General features: G+C 36.5%; 1 protein-coding gene across 2 annotated transcripts in view; it reads left to right on the top strand.

Moving 5' to 3' along the window:
- The first annotated feature begins 242 nt into the window (after window positions 1-242).
- LOC122401775 (slit homolog 2 protein-like) overlaps window positions 243-16067 on the top strand; it is a 285181-nt gene continuing 269356 nt past the window's right edge. The window contains exon 1 of one of the 2 annotated variants that reach the window (XM_043404126.1): window positions 243-375. The gene's annotated coding sequence lies outside the window, so the exon portion shown is untranslated. The remainder of the gene's footprint in view (window positions 376-16067) is intronic. The other variant, XM_043404127.1, reaches the window with a different exon arrangement.

Genomic DNA, 16067 nt, shown 5'->3' with positions numbered 1-16067 from the left:
AAAGGGGACACCGGCGTGCTAACCGGTTCAGGTGTGGCAGGCGATTCGAGGGCAAAGGGCGAGCTCAGGTGCTCCGGTTGCCGGCAGTTCAAGCGGGCGTAGGGGGCTGGGTGTCGGGGTAGGTGGACGACTGGCCCTCAAGGCGCAGGTGCGCTGCGAGCTCCTGTCGTCGGCGTCGGCGTCGTCGCGCGCCCCGCCGTCGACCGCCAAGGTACGCGCGTTCCGCCACGGCACAGAGCGCGGCAGGAGTCCAAAGGATCACGAGGTCCAATCGTAGTGTCAGTCGCCGGGTAACTCCTCGTCGCTCAACCGACTCTTGACATGAGCCTCGGTTCCCGCGCGTTCGTCAGCTAGGAGGGGAACTTCCGGAATAAGGTCAGTGATAACATCGTCACCAACAGCCTATTACAATTCTACGTCGCCCCATACCCCTTCGTCCCGAGAGGATCGTGTTTGTGCGTAACAGGATTTTTGAACGATCGATCCCCCGGATCGCCGGAACGTTAGGTAACGGATCAGTGATCGTAACCAGTGATCGACGCCCGTGAACAAGTGAGCGCCAATCGAGCTTCTCGCGGGAAGAGTGAGAGTGCTATATGGGTGATCGACGCGATTGATCGCAAGTGGATCGAGGACGATCGTGGATTTCGTGCCTTCGGTCTTCTAGTCTTTGAGAGGCTATTTGTTCACGGGCACGACGAACGCTGGCCAGACACCTGTTACTAGATTCAGCGAGAACTGCTGGCAGCGTCCAACGTTCTCGACGACGGGGACGATTGGTCGCGCGGGACCCTCGGTCCCGACCTTAAAATTTCGCGAGTCGCGTTGGAAAATCAAAGTGAGTAGTCGTCTGTTTCTACATCAACGAAGGGGGGAGTCTCTGTTTTCTAATTCTTCGAGTATCGCGACACGGTCGGGGCAATTTTCGAAAACGAAGGTGTTCGCTCGAAGCAAGTTTCGCGAAAGTGTCACGGGGGACGTTCGCGCACGTACTTCGACTACGCGAACGCGAACACGGTCGCGAATTGGGATTCCGAGCTCTTGGAAATCCTCCTACCTAGAAGTTGAAAAGTGTTTCCCGTTTTTCCGAACGACTCTATCTACGCTTGATCAAGTATTTCCCAAGTTTGTCTCGAACGACGCGCAAGTTAACGAGAAAATCGTTACGCGCTGTCCCTCGTCAATCCATACGCCGAAAGAACGCGTCGAAGAGTAGGTGAAACTGAATGGAACGAGAAAAGAACTTTAGTCGTTACAACACGGTCCCCCAGAAGTTTCAGGACATCGATCGTAAGCCCGTCCAACTAGTGTGCATTCGTTGTACATCGAACCATTGACTTGTAAATCATTTTTTGAGTTCCAACGAGACAAGTTTAAAGAATTTTTTAAAATGTAATTAGGAACTAATCCGTAATGAGAAAACAGATACTGTTGAGATTACAGTGGCAGTAAATATTGTCTAAAACTTGGCGTATATCAAAAACGATAGGGCACGAAGAGGCGGGTACTTCGACGAAACGAGGCCCTTCGTTTCGAGTGGTCTAGCCTGGGGACTCGAGCAGAATGAGCGAGATATCGACCGGGACGCGATATTCACCAAGTTAACGTACGACGAACCGAAGAAACAATTTCTATCGCGTTGCGCGTAACAAGTGGCTCCGTTGTTCCAGTCGTCGAGCATTCCGCGTTGCTCCCATTGTCCTCGATTCCCGTAGTTCCGCCCACGATAACATAATGCCTCGAACTAGCCACCGTGAACGACTTAACACTTTATTTGTTCTATTCGCAATCTTTTTAATTGCAATGTCTCTTAACATACCTGCAGCGCGGTTAAAGGAATGCCATTGCAGACCAACAGGGTAAATTAATTTGCGGTCTCTTCGTCGACACAAGTTTATCAAACGTTTCGAGACACTCTATGATACGGATATATATTTGAAATACTACGTATTACATGAAAAATTGTAAATTAAATGAATTTCTTTAAGATTAATACATTAGAGAAAAATTGATTTTACATTTAATTAACTGTGGGGGTTTAAATAATTAGTGTCACATGATATTATGTATTTTTTGCCTGACTTTACTGTCTTGTAAGTAGTTAGAATCGGCTGAAATAAATAATACGGCGTCAAAGTGAAGTTAAACACTAACAAACAGGAATATAAGCAGAAATATCGAGCTGTGGTCAGACACACGAAGAGAAAGACTCGTATGAACAAATTGTGATCTCTATTATCAATTCTATACATTAATATGGAAAGTTTAAAGTTACTTATTAGTTATTTCAACAGTTGAAATAAACAACACGGCGTGAAAGTAAAGTTAGACACTAATAAACATAAATATAAGTAGAAATATCGAGCGATGGTCAAACACTCGGAAAGAAAGACTCGTATGAACAAATTGTGATCTATATTATCAATTCTATACATTAATATGGAAAGTTTAAAGTTACTAATTGTTTATTTCATCAGCTGAAATAAACAACACGGCGTGAAAATGAAGTCAAATTTTAAGAAACATCAATACAAGTAGAAATATCGAGCTACGGCCAGACACTCGAAAAGACTCTCGAATGAACAAATTTTATATTATCAATTCTACGTAGTAATATAAAGAGTTGTAGATTTCAATCAAACGTTCGTAAACAATCACGACAAGTGGGCAGAGAGAATTTTATTCGATTAATAGATAATGGAAAAAATACTGCAATCGTCGTTGAATATAGTTATTTCCATACAAAATACAAGTTCCATTTTTACATGAAAAATGGAATTAGCTCTGCGAACGACCTATTATAATTGTTTTTCATTGTGTTCGTCGTCATTGTCGAGCATTCCTGATCGCACGATTTGTGAAAGTACACCTTTCATTGTTGAAAATCATTGAACGTCCCTGGTGTTCCAATGCAGTGCACAGAAGTTAATTAATCTACACAACCGTAATTCACGCGCCTCGGTACCATATTATTTCGTTATTACGTTTAGGCTTTTACAAAGAACAGCTGCAAAGCGTCCTCCAACGTTCATGAAACTTTGCGGGTGTTTAAGTCGCCGAAAAATAATGTGACACGTAGTCTTCTTTTAACTGTGGTAACTTGAGTATAGGAAGTGAACTACTCCCCAAAGTTTCGACCACTAATGCAATTTTCTAAACTGTCAACAAAGAAGACTTTCAACGCGTTGACGTCGGATCAATAACAGCGAAATTTTCTATGAGATCAATATTTATCTCTTACACAGTTGATAGCTACGAAATTAAAAATTTTTAGTAGTACTTAATTTTGTAAATTTATAAATCTTTTTGTTGTCCCATCGATATTAGATTAATAACAGTATATAACTGTACCTTTATTCATGATTTCTTCTTTTATCTGTAAACATGGGTTTTGTAAACTAATCGTTTTCAAGATATTCAACTTCACATTTTCCAAGTCCTTTGTTCCATTACACACATCGTAGATTTACGAGTGGGTTTAAAATAGATATCTAACCGGCCACTGATTTCAATGTATGCTTCGGTAATACATGCCGAGGTCGCCTATAATAAGTTGTTGATACTCTGAACTCTTGACATATAAGTCATCGTAGATTACAGTACAAAGAACTTAACGTGGAAGAAGAACAGTTGAATGCATTCAAAAGGCTTATTTTACAGACTTAGACACCTGTCTATAAGTCATCGAATACTTCGTAATTCTGGAATAATAAATAGTAAATGTTAGTTATATTATACGTTAAGGAACGTTCTCAAATTTTGTTTTTATTCCTCTGGAAATTATTGCTCGAAATAATGGTGGTCGGTTAATATTTTTTCGACTAATTTTATTTAAACTCACCTCGAATATTTTTCACCTTCGTTGTGACGCAATGACGCGAATGCAAAATTGTGAAAGAACATTGATCCGAATAACGAAAGTAATAAACGACTGGTTATGTGCTAGAAAGGTACAAGTTTTACCTTGACCAGTTCAGTCAACCTAAACCCCATTAAACATGCACGAGACGAACTAGGGAAGAATGTTAGAAACACAAAACATACCAAGAGAGACAGCTGTTACGGTCTTTAACCCCTTTAGGCACTAGGTTACCATGTTTCCTCATTAAATTTGTTCAAATATATTTTAAATTCATTTTATATTATTGTAAAACATAATACCTTGGTGAACGTGCTTTGAAATTGAAGATTAATAATTTATATTCCACGCAAATCTTTTGTTCATCGACAGGTTAAAAATTAGTTAACACGAACTGTCCATTTCTGTATTCGAAACAGTTGGTAATTTGTATCGAGGGTGAAATAACTTGGGCAAACTTAGCATTTAACTACAATTGTTCGCCATTGGGTAAGCTGCCCTCGTGGCTATTTCAAAGTGATTAAAGCTCGTGTTTAATTTATATCTCGCATAGCGATTGCAACCAAGTTTTTACTGTTGTTCTTTAACTCTGAGCCTCGTCCCCAAGCGAGTTGTGCAAATAACATAGAGTTTACTTAAAAAGAAGGGCCCTGGAGGACCTTACAATCAAATATACTTAGTGTCGAGAAGAGTCTTTGATTCAAAAATATGAGAAGGTGGGTACTTCTGAATCATAATCCCCTGGAGGTGTTATTGCCAAGGCGTGGAAATATGTACGCGATCTTCGGGGTCAGAAGATTACAAACTTCCAGCCCTGGTACTCCAAACATGTATACAGAAGAATAATTCAGGAAAACAAAGTATAATCCCATAAGTATATTAATATATTAAATACTAAAACAAATGTTTCAGTCATTTGAAATTGAGTAATAGTATAGGAAGTCAAATGGAATTTAAAATCAATAGAAGTAAAAACAACAATGAGAGGTGAGGATCAGGACGGTTGCTTTTCAAAAATAGGCTCGATTTGCAGAGATCAGTGAGTGCAAACTAACTGTAAAACAGTCATCCTATGTGTCAGCCGTTTCCACGAAAAATGGCTTTAAACATTTGAATGTCAACACTGCAGAATCAAGTAGATTCTGCACGCAACTGAAAGCTTAGGGCAATACGATTAAGAAATTCTGAAGGCCAGCTGTCTAGGATCGATGATTTTGTTAAGAGATTGAATTTTTTGTCTTTATCGCCATCTATAAGAAGCAAGAAACTCTGTCAACGACTATTAATGAGAAGATCGTAATAATTACTAGATTCAAAGAGCTTCCTTAACTTTAGCAACATCTGCTACAAGTATACAGGGTGTTCGTCCACCCCTGGGAAAAATTATAATGGGAGATTCTAGAGGCCAAAATAAGACGAAAATCAAGAACATCAATTTGTTGATTGAGGCTTCGTTAGAAAGTTATTAAAAAATTTCAAATCATTCTGGAAAAATTATTTTTTTTCACAGGAGTCAATTGAAATCATGTTTGGTGAATAGACATACCCCCGAAATCCTAACCATTTCCGAGAAAAAAATTCATTACTGGAAATATAATGTCTGTTACCCTGAAAATTGAAAAGTTTCAAATCATTTTGGAAAAATTATTTTCGGTTGCGGGGGTCAATTACAATCATTTTTGGTGAATAGATATACCCCCGAAATCCTGCGTATTTTCAAGAAAAAAATTAGAGTAGATGCTGAAATTTATCGGCGAAAAAAAAAAATTCAAAACGTTCTGAAAAAATTATTTTTAGTTACAGGGGTTGATTACAATTATTTTTGGTGAATAGATATACCCTTGAAATCCTAACCATTTTCGAGAAAAATATTCCTTACCGAAAATATAATTTCGGGCCAGACATGTCTGCCCGAATTTTCATGCAAATCTTTAAAATATCATAACTTCTGAATGGATTGGAGGATTTTAATGTTTCAAAAGGCAAACAACGCGTATTTTAGTTAAGAATATGTAGAAATTCCAAGAATATTCGAAAAGTTGTTCCTTAACCCTGTAAAGTGAGAAAACCCCCATAAAAATGGTCCAATTTCCAAACAGCCATAACTCCTACAATAGTGGTTATATTTCAATGAAACTTTTTTCTGAAGTAGAGCTTATGGGTAACTACAAAAAACCTATTAGGCAACTTTTCTGTAGTGCGTCAAACAAAATTACTAAAAATCAAAAACGAATTTATAACAAAAATCGACAAGTTGACAAAATTTCAAATCGTTCTAAAAAAATTATTTTTAGCTAGAGAGGTCAATTACAATCATTTTTGGTGAGTAGACATACCCTTGAAATCCTAACCATTTTCGAGAAAAAAATTCATTACTGAAAATATAATGTCTGACTATAACTGTCTGTTCCCCTAAAAATTGAGAAGTTCCAAATCGTTCTGGAAAAATTATTTTTGTTTCTGGGGGTCAATTACAATGATTTTTTGTGAATACATATACCCACGAAATCCTACGTACTTTCGAGAAAAAAATTCTTTACGTAAAAATTTCATGGGTATGTTTAAAAAATCATAACTTCTGGACGGATGGAGGGATTTTAATGATTCAAAATTCAAACAATGCGTATTAATGGCCAACGAAATACATCGGATATAAGGTCTACTCGCAGATTGCCGTTCTACAGGCGGAACTTTAAACATTAATAACTTTTTAAGAAGCCTCAATCAACAAATTGGTATTCTTAATTTTCGCCTTATTTTGGCGTCTAGAATCTCCCATTAAAATTTTTCCCCAGGGCTGGTCGAACACCCGGTATTCACGTTTTCAGTTATCGATACTCACGTAAAGTAAAAATGATGGACTCTGTAAATTTTTAGAACGTATCCCTCAGCACTAAGAGGTTTCTTAGAGTACTTCGTATTGAAACGATAATATACCGAAACGTAATATTTGGAAAACGCCTAGATACGTTTGGTACCTCAGCGTTTGCGCTGTTACGGCGTATAGGAGGCGTAGAATTATGGCACCGGGAGGGATTCAAACGACATCCCCTACGGCTGGTCCGTTCGCTTGTACATTTGATGCATACTTCGTCCAGGCCGACATCCCCAGTTTTCCGTTGATACGCCACGAAGTAAAGCCAGGGTGTGTCCGATTCGAGTGTGCGTGTTAGCTCGTGGCTATTTGTTTAATCCCGCGGGGACGTGCAACATGGCCACTTGCTGCTTTCCCTTCTATCAAAGTCCCTTCACTTAGAGCTACCGATCTTTCCCGGTATACGTTCGTTTCCCCCGTATTCATTCCCTCCGCTCTACCATAATTACGTTCCGTCTTCGCGGAAAAATTTTCGTGGTGCGTGGCAGTCCCCCAACGATGCCTCTTTTTTCGTTCGTGCGCTGCCCTAATTACTAATTTCCTGCCCAGGGCGACGAAACTCTCCGGGTACGTGCAGACCATTAACCTTTATTCGTTCAACTATTTAAAGATTCCAATATCTTCTCGATAGCTAAATTCTACGTTTTTCGTCGCATGCACTTTCATCACCATAACAATAAAAACCACCCCATTACATCAGTTTTATCACAGTCGCGATCTAATATTCCACGCAACGAAACGACAACTTCGTCCCCGCCTTCTATTTTCCTTGTTTCTTCGCAGATTTCATCAATTTCGATAGAAATTTCCCCCAAAGATTTTTTGTTACCGTTTCGATGCTTCGTCGAATTTATTTATTTGAACGTCAGGTTTCACCCCACTCGAGCGGAGAAATATAATACGCTCGTACAGGGGAACACCAGGGTTAGAGCGCCGAGCGATTAATTATTAATCTCTCGAAGAGGGGAAAGAAACTTGCCAGGAATATGCAGCTTAGCTCACGGGTCATTGTTATTCATTCGTTATGCTGGAGATTCCATTTTTTACAACACCGTCGCTCCTCTCTTCCGCATCTTTTTTATCCGCCTGGCGTTAAACACTTCCTGCTGCTCATTTCGCATTCACGTGTTATTCCCGTGGTTAATTTGCAGATAATGGTAGAAAAAGTCTTTTAATACGCGCTGGGTAACTTATATAAAGGTCTTTGACGGTCGTTTGCTTCGTTCGTGATTACCTTTTTCGTGTACAATTAATTCCTTTTCGCATCGTTTAACGTTTCTTCGTTATTTAGTTTGTCGACGTTTTTATTATCTAATTCACGAGAATGCAAATTGGTTTATATCTGGGTGCTAGGAATTCGTATTTCCTGCTCGCGTACGTAACATTCGCGATTAATAGCCCGTCAACGATAAAATAACATTTAAAATTGCGTTAGCTCGCGCCATGCGGGGTTTCTCAATGAAATTTTTTCTTTTCGCGTACAATGTACTCGTCGACTAGTTCTCCCTTTTTATTTACGCCTCGTTTTCATTTTCTTGGCGAGGGAATTTTTAATAATCCAACGAGAACACGTTTCGTGATCTTTCCGAAATGTTCATTTCCGGTATATTTTCCTATTTATTCGTGTTCTTATTCTTTATCCGAGTTTTCGAACAGCTCTATTTTGTGTACACTTCCCTCGTGATCGTAACAAGGAGCAGTCACGACATTTACTGCTCTTCACTAGGGTATTTCCGCCCTTATATAAACGAACGTAAACGCACCCTTGTCTTCGTGTTACGATCGATACCGTTATTATATTCTAGACACCTTAACAAGCTTCCACGGCAGCAGCTTCAGCCTCGAATTACTGGGAAGGATATACTAAAATCTCAAATATCTTCTGTAGTTCACGAACGTTACAGCTTTTTGATATGTTTCGAGAACGTGAAAGATTTTACAAAATTTTTTCCAACATTTCCGGTGGAACTTTCCGCGAATTAATATAGAAATATTGTAAATCATAATTAGTCTACGATTTACTACGTTCCTCCAATGTCACTTCAAAAATGAAAAGTTTTAAAAATATTTATATTTAACCCTCGTGTTACTGGTATACAGGGTGTTCGGCCACCCCTGGGAAAAATTTTAATGGGAGATTCTAGGGGCCAAAATAAGACGAAAATCAAGAATATCAATATCTCGACTGAGGCTTCCTTAAAAAGTTATTAAAAAATTAAATTAAAAAATGTCAAATAGTTCTCGAAAAATTATTTTCTGTTGCGGGGGTCAATTACAATCATTTCTTGTCAATAGACATACCCTCAAAATCCTACCCACTTTCAAGAAAAAAATTCGAGGTGTGAAATTTTTCAACAAAATTAAAAAATTTCAAATCGTTCTAAAAAAATTATTTTTGGTAGTAGGGGTCAATTATAATCAGTTTTGGTCGATAGGCATACTCCCGAAATTCTACTCAATTTCGAGAAAAAAATTCCTCACCGAAAATGTAATGCCTGACCATATATGACATTTTTCCCTTAAATTTCATGTGTATGTTTAAAAAGTCATAACTCCTGAACGGATTGGACGATTTTAATGTTTCAAAACGCAAACAACGCGTATTTTAATGAAGAATATGCAGAAATTGTAAAAGTATTGAAAAAGTTGTTCGTTGATCCCGTAAAGTTAGTAAAAACCCCTAAATATGACCCAATTTTCAAACAGCCATAACTCCTACAATAGTAAATATATTTCGTTGAAATTTTGGGGAGAACTAGAGTTCGTGGATACCTACAAAAAAGTATTAAACAACTTTCCTGTATAGTGCCACCTAAATTTATTAAAAATGAAAAATGAATTTTTAAGAAACATCTTCAGGGGATAATGTCTAAATTCGACAAAAAAAAAAAATTGAAATCGTTCTGAAAAAATTATTTTTATCTAGTGGGGTCAATTATAATCATTTTTGGCGAATAGACATATACCCAAAATCCTACCCAGTTTCGAGAAAAAAATCCGTTACCGAAAATATGATGTCTGATCATGAATGAATGATTCCCCTGAAATTTGATGTGTTTCAAATCGTTCTGAAAAAATTATTTTCGTTTGCAGGGGTCGATTTTAATCATTCTTGGTGAATAGACCTACCTCCGAAATTCTACCCACTTTCTAGAAAAAAATTCAGTACGGGCAGAACTTTAAACGTTAACAACTTTTTAACGAAGCCTCCATCAACAAATTGGTATTCCTGATTTTCATCTTATTTTGGCTTTTAGAATCTCCCATTACAATTTTTTCCAGGGATGGCCGAACACCTTGTATTTGTTTGATTAACTGTAGAGTATATAAATAAATTTAAATAGTAACGAATATAAGTAGTATGCATTATTGACAATGAGTTATACAATACATTTAATATTGTAAATCATAATTAGTCTACATTTTACTACGTTCCTCTGATATCACTTGAAAAATGAAAGGTTTTAAAAATATTGATATTTAACACTCGTGTTACTGGAATATTTGTTTGACTAACTGTAGAGTATGTAAATAAATTTAAATACAAATATAAGTCGTATGCATTATTGACAATGAGTTATAAAATACATTTAGTATTGTAAATCATAATTAGCCTACAATTTACTACGTTCCTCTGATATCACTTGAAAAATGAAAAGTTTTAAAAACATTTATATTTAACCCTCATGTTACTGGAATATTTGTTTGACTAACTGTAGAGTATATAAATAAATTTAAATACGAATGCATTACTGGCAATGAGTTATAAAATACATTTAGTATTATACAACATATAAAATACCACATTTATACTAAATAATATTTTTATAAATGATCGATGTTTTAGCGTTAGACTCGATGTAATTTGTACGATAGCGAGCAGAATTAACATTCGTGTGAATCAGATATATTTTCGTACGAATAACTATGCAAAGTGACATTTTTTTCTATCTCAAATGAATTAATGTTTCTTTTCGAAGCCACATACGGTTCAATACGAAGAGAGATACGTATTTAATACGTTATTATTCAATACGTTTGCGTATCAGCAACGTTGAAAATTATAATACACGGTGTAGTAAAATATATTAAAACTGTTACACATTTTCTAAAACGTCTGTCTCGATATGAAACATGACAGCGCAGAGGGTATTCTCTCTAACGTTAATGGAGATTCAACGGTATTTAATATTTTTCCTCTTACCTTACTGTTCCACGGTTCATAGATAACGCGGCCACGTGTAAAAGTGGCTACCAATTACACGTAGATTTAAATGCTCCTTTAACTCCGACCAGTGGCACTAATTACACTCAAAACGACCCTTAGCAGCGCGACGTTTTGCTATGCTGCGAGCCACGAGAGATAACATTGTCCAACAGCGAGTTTAAAGGACTTTAATATTTTTTAAATTTGCTCCTCGATACGGAATTTGGAACACTCTTCGGAGTTTATTGCTATCGTTATTTCGCGATTACAGTAGGGGAGGGGATCCTAGTTACGAATTTCTAGGATAAATTATTATCGATGCTGGAAGGGAGACGCTATAAATTTCTTCGTCGACGAATCTTAAAAGAGAGAAACCTCTGGTATTATCCAGCAACGCCTGATTTCCTGGAGAGTTTACCCATCCGCAAAGTGGTCTGATTTCCAAAGACATTCGTCCTCTTATCTCTAACTGAATTTCCACCCCGGAGAGGACATTCTTAATCGCTCGCGGTTCCGTTCTCCTTTGAAGGATAATAAAGACGTTTCCGAGCGGCTTTCTTATTTACATAATTTACGTGGGACGAGTTCAAAATTTCGTTTACGAAACGACCGAGAACTTCATCGCGTCTAAACTATCGGACGGGGTAAATTATAAAAGGGATATCGAGTTTCTCACTATTTTGTTTGTTTTTTTGACTTACGTCGGTTTCAGTAAATGAGAAATAAAAATATAAAAATATGAAATATTAAAGAGTTTGTTGACAGGTTCAACGACCTCGTAAACCACCATTTTCAAACTTGAACTCTGAAAATACGAATTTAAATTCAATTCAAATTTTCCACCTTTTAGTGCACAGACTCCGCCATAATTGGGCCACGTTCGCCATAAATGTAAACCATATTAACTTTCTCCGCTTTCGTATAATGCATTTTGGAAGTTTGAATATTATGAAACCACACATTTTGGCCGATAGCATACCGCAAACTAATAATAGTATTCATGGATACAGTTAAATATAATGCCTGTAACGTAACTAAATGATTGTTTATATTCTACGATACGTACAACTATTACAAAACCGATACACCCGTAAGTAGAGAAGACACGAGATTGTTAAACCTTCAATAGCCATGAATATCGTTTACCTATTTCATTTTACATGCCATTAAGAAATGAATTTTTCAATAGAATTCGGATTTTTCTTTCAAGAATAAAAACTTTAAGGCGTTCTCTTAATTTATACAACGCCCGTGAGTCAGCTGCGTCCCGTACGCATACTTTGCAAACATTGCACGCAAGTCAGTCGGTTTTTGACGAAACTGCCCATGAATTACATATGGTGTCCCATAAATTTAAATCCCCTTTGTCGCTGCGTGTGGACTCACTATACGCCATTTATTATCAAGAGCGATAAGGCTGGATTGCTAAAAAAAAAGTTGACACAGCCATATTCAAATTCCCGAGGAACATAACAAACCGGAAACCCACTAACGACGATCTCAAGAATGGCTTTGTCCATCTCGAACGTAGCATAAAACCAGCCACGTGTTTCCTACGCTTCCTCGTCAGGACTGAAAACTCTTGTAACAATGGAAGAAACTTCTATCGTGACGTTTTGAACTATGTCGAGTACTGGTTAAAATATTCTTCGTGGATTCTGTTTACTCCGAGCCCTCCTTGTAACTAATGTCTCGATTCGGTGCAAAGTTGGATTTAGAAAGCTATTGCGATAAAAACCGGAAGCGAAAGAAACGGACATTTTGTACGACACAACTTGCCAGGGAACATCAAGGACTTTTTCCCTCAGAATTGCGTCAAACTTTGCTGCATATGGCGATAGTTTTTAGTAGAAATACCAACCGCATCTAGATTTTATTTGTACAATTATTCTCTCTAGAAAACATATTTCGATAATTGTGATTCAAATAATTTCATTAAAAGAATATTTTGCATTGGAACGATATAAAAATTAATTAGAAATTATTGAAAATCTCGTTGCTAGGATGCCCAGAATATTTTAAATAAGGAACAAATTAAGTAAGATTTATATCACACGTCCGACTACTATTAGTTATTTCTACTTCAATTTAAATAAGCATCGATATTGACACGGTATTTATTTCTTTCGGCTTTTATGGCCCCAACTAACTAGAAAATGGTGAGACTAACGAATATTTTAAATCAGGAACAAATTAAGTACAATGTATCTCACATGTCTGACTACTATTAGTTATTTCTACTTAAATTTAAATAAGCATCGATATTGACACGGTATTTATTTCTTTCGGCTTTTATGGCCCCAACTAACTAGAAAATGGTGAGACGAACGAATATTTAAAATCAGGAACAAATTAAGTACGATTTATCTCACATGTCTGACTATTATTAGTTATTTCTACTTAAATTGAAATACGCACCAATATTGACACGGTATTTATTTCTTTCGACTATTACCGTCCCAACTAACTAGAAAATTGTGAGACAAACGAATATTTTAAATCAGGAACAAATTAAGTACAATGTATCTCACATGTCTGACTATTATTAGTTATTTCTACTTAAATTTAAATAAGCATCGATACTGACACGGTATTTATTTATTTCGGCTTGTACAATGCCAACTAACCAGAAAATGGTGAGACGAACGAATATTTAAAATCAGAAAGAAATTAAGTAAGATTTATATTACACGTCCGACTACTATTAGTTATTTCTACTTAAATTGAAATACGCACCGATATTGGCACGGTATTCACATCTTTCGACTATTACGGTCCCAACCAACTAGAAAATGGCGAGACGAACGAATATTTTAAATCAGGAACAAATTAAGTACGATTTATCTCACATGTCTAACTATTATTAGCTATTTCTACTTAAATCAAAATAAGCACCGATATTGACACGGTATTTATTTCTTTCGTCTTTTAGGGTCCCAACTAACTAAAAAATGGTGAGACGAACGAATATTTTAAATCAGGATCAAATTAACTAAGATTTATCTCACCTGTCTGAATACTATTAGTTATTTTTACTTAAATTGAAATAAACACTGATATTGACACGGTATATTTACTTCTTTCGATTACTACAGCCCCAACTAACTAGACAATGATTGAACGAGCGAATATTTTAAATCAGGAACAAATTAAGTAAGATTTATATCACACGTCCGACTACTATTAGTTATTTCTACTTCAATTTAAATAAGCATCGATATTGACACGGTATTTATTTCTTTCGGCTTGTACAATGCCAACTAACTAGAAAATGGTGAGACGAACGAATATTTAAAATCAGGAACAAATTAAGTACAATGTATCTCACATGTCTGACTATTATTAGTTATTTCTACTTAAATTGAAATACGCACCAATATTGACACGGTATTTATTTCTTTCGACTATTACCGTCCCAACTAACTAGAAAATTGTGAGACAAACGAATATTTTAAATCAGGAACAAATTAAGTACAATGTATCTCACATGTCTGACTATTATTAGTTATTTCTACTTAAATTTAAATAAGCATCGATACTGACACGGTATTTATTTCTTTCGGCTTGTACAATGCCAACTAACCAGAAAATGGTGAGACGAACGAATATTTAAAATCAGAAAGAAATTAAGTAAGATTTATATTACACGTTCGACTACTATTAGTTATTTCTACTTAAATTGAAATACGCACCGATATTGGCACGGTATTCACATCTTTCGACTATTACGGTCCCAACCAACTAGAAAATGGCGAGACGAACGAATATTTTAAATCAGGAACAAATTAAGTACGATTTATCTCACATGTCTAACTATTATTAGCTATTTCTACTTAAATCAAAATAAGCACCGATATTGACACGGTATTTATTTCTTTCGTCTTTTAGGGTCCCAACTAACTAAAAAATGGTGAGACGAACGAATATTTTAAATCAGGATCAAATTAACTAAGATTTATCTCACCTGTCTGAATACTATTAGTTATTTTTACTTAAATTGAAATAAACACTGATATTGACACGGTATTTACTTCTTTCGATTACTACAGCCCCAACTAACTAGACAATGATTGAACGAGCGAATATTTTAAATCAGGAACAAATTAAGTAAGATTTATATCACACGTCCGACTACTATTAGTTATTTCTACTTCAATTTAAATAAGCATCGATATTGACACGGTATTTATTTCTTTCGGCTTGTACAATGCCAACTAACTAGAAAATGGTGAGACAAACGAATATTTTAAATCAGGAACAAATTAAGTACGGTTTATCTGACATGTCTGACTACTATTAGTTATTTCTACTTGAATCGAAATGAGCACCGATATTCACACGGTATTTATTTCTTTCGGCTTTTACGGTCCCAACTAACTAGAAAATGGTGAGACGAACGAATATTTTAAATCAGGAACAAATTAAGTACGATTTATCTCACATGTCTAACTATTATTAGCTATTTCTACTTATATCAAAATAAGCACCGATATTGACACTGTATTTATTTCTTTCGGGTTTGACGGCCCCAACTAACTAGAAAATGGCGAGACGAACGAAAAAGAGATAACGTTACACTAAAATGAACGTTCAAGGGCATCAACGCAAGTAGAAATAACGGGCAATGGTCAGACCGCACGCGTACGCCACGAATTTTGGAACTGAATTTTCTCGAAAATGGAGCACCGTACGAACACATTTCATTCTACATTTTTAATTCACTTTTTCACGTAGAACGACCGTATTGCTAACACCCTTGGTAATTACAACCGCTGGACAACCAACGTGGAAATTACGATGGGTTGTTGAAAAAATTCAACGAACGCATAATTAAATAACGTAACATTACAGAATTATAACGAAACAATTATTTTTCTAAATGTAATACGCCAATTTCTTCCCAACTATATCTGTTATTCGACACACTATTTGAGATATCGTTTCTTTAAATTAAAGAAACGGTTCTTCTCGACTCGTCGAAACTTTTGGCGAATAGTGTATATCGTGCACGTTTGTTTCCTGTTCGTGCAAATCTCTCGCCTCTGTTGGTTTCTCCGGTTCGTTTTAAAATGCACCGGGGGGTGGCACTTCGATAAAAAAAGTTCGTTCTCTCGTTACGGCAGAAT

The sequence above is a fragment of the Colletes gigas genome, unplaced genomic scaffold (genome assembly GCF_013123115.1).
Source record: "Colletes gigas isolate AHSC1104 unplaced genomic scaffold, ASM1312311v1 Colletes_gigas_Sc00028, whole genome shotgun sequence".
NCBI lineage: Eukaryota > Metazoa > Arthropoda > Insecta > Hymenoptera > Colletidae > Colletes > Colletes gigas.
Note: the sequence above shows the minus strand (reverse complement) of the source record. Positions and strands in the feature narration are given on the sequence as shown.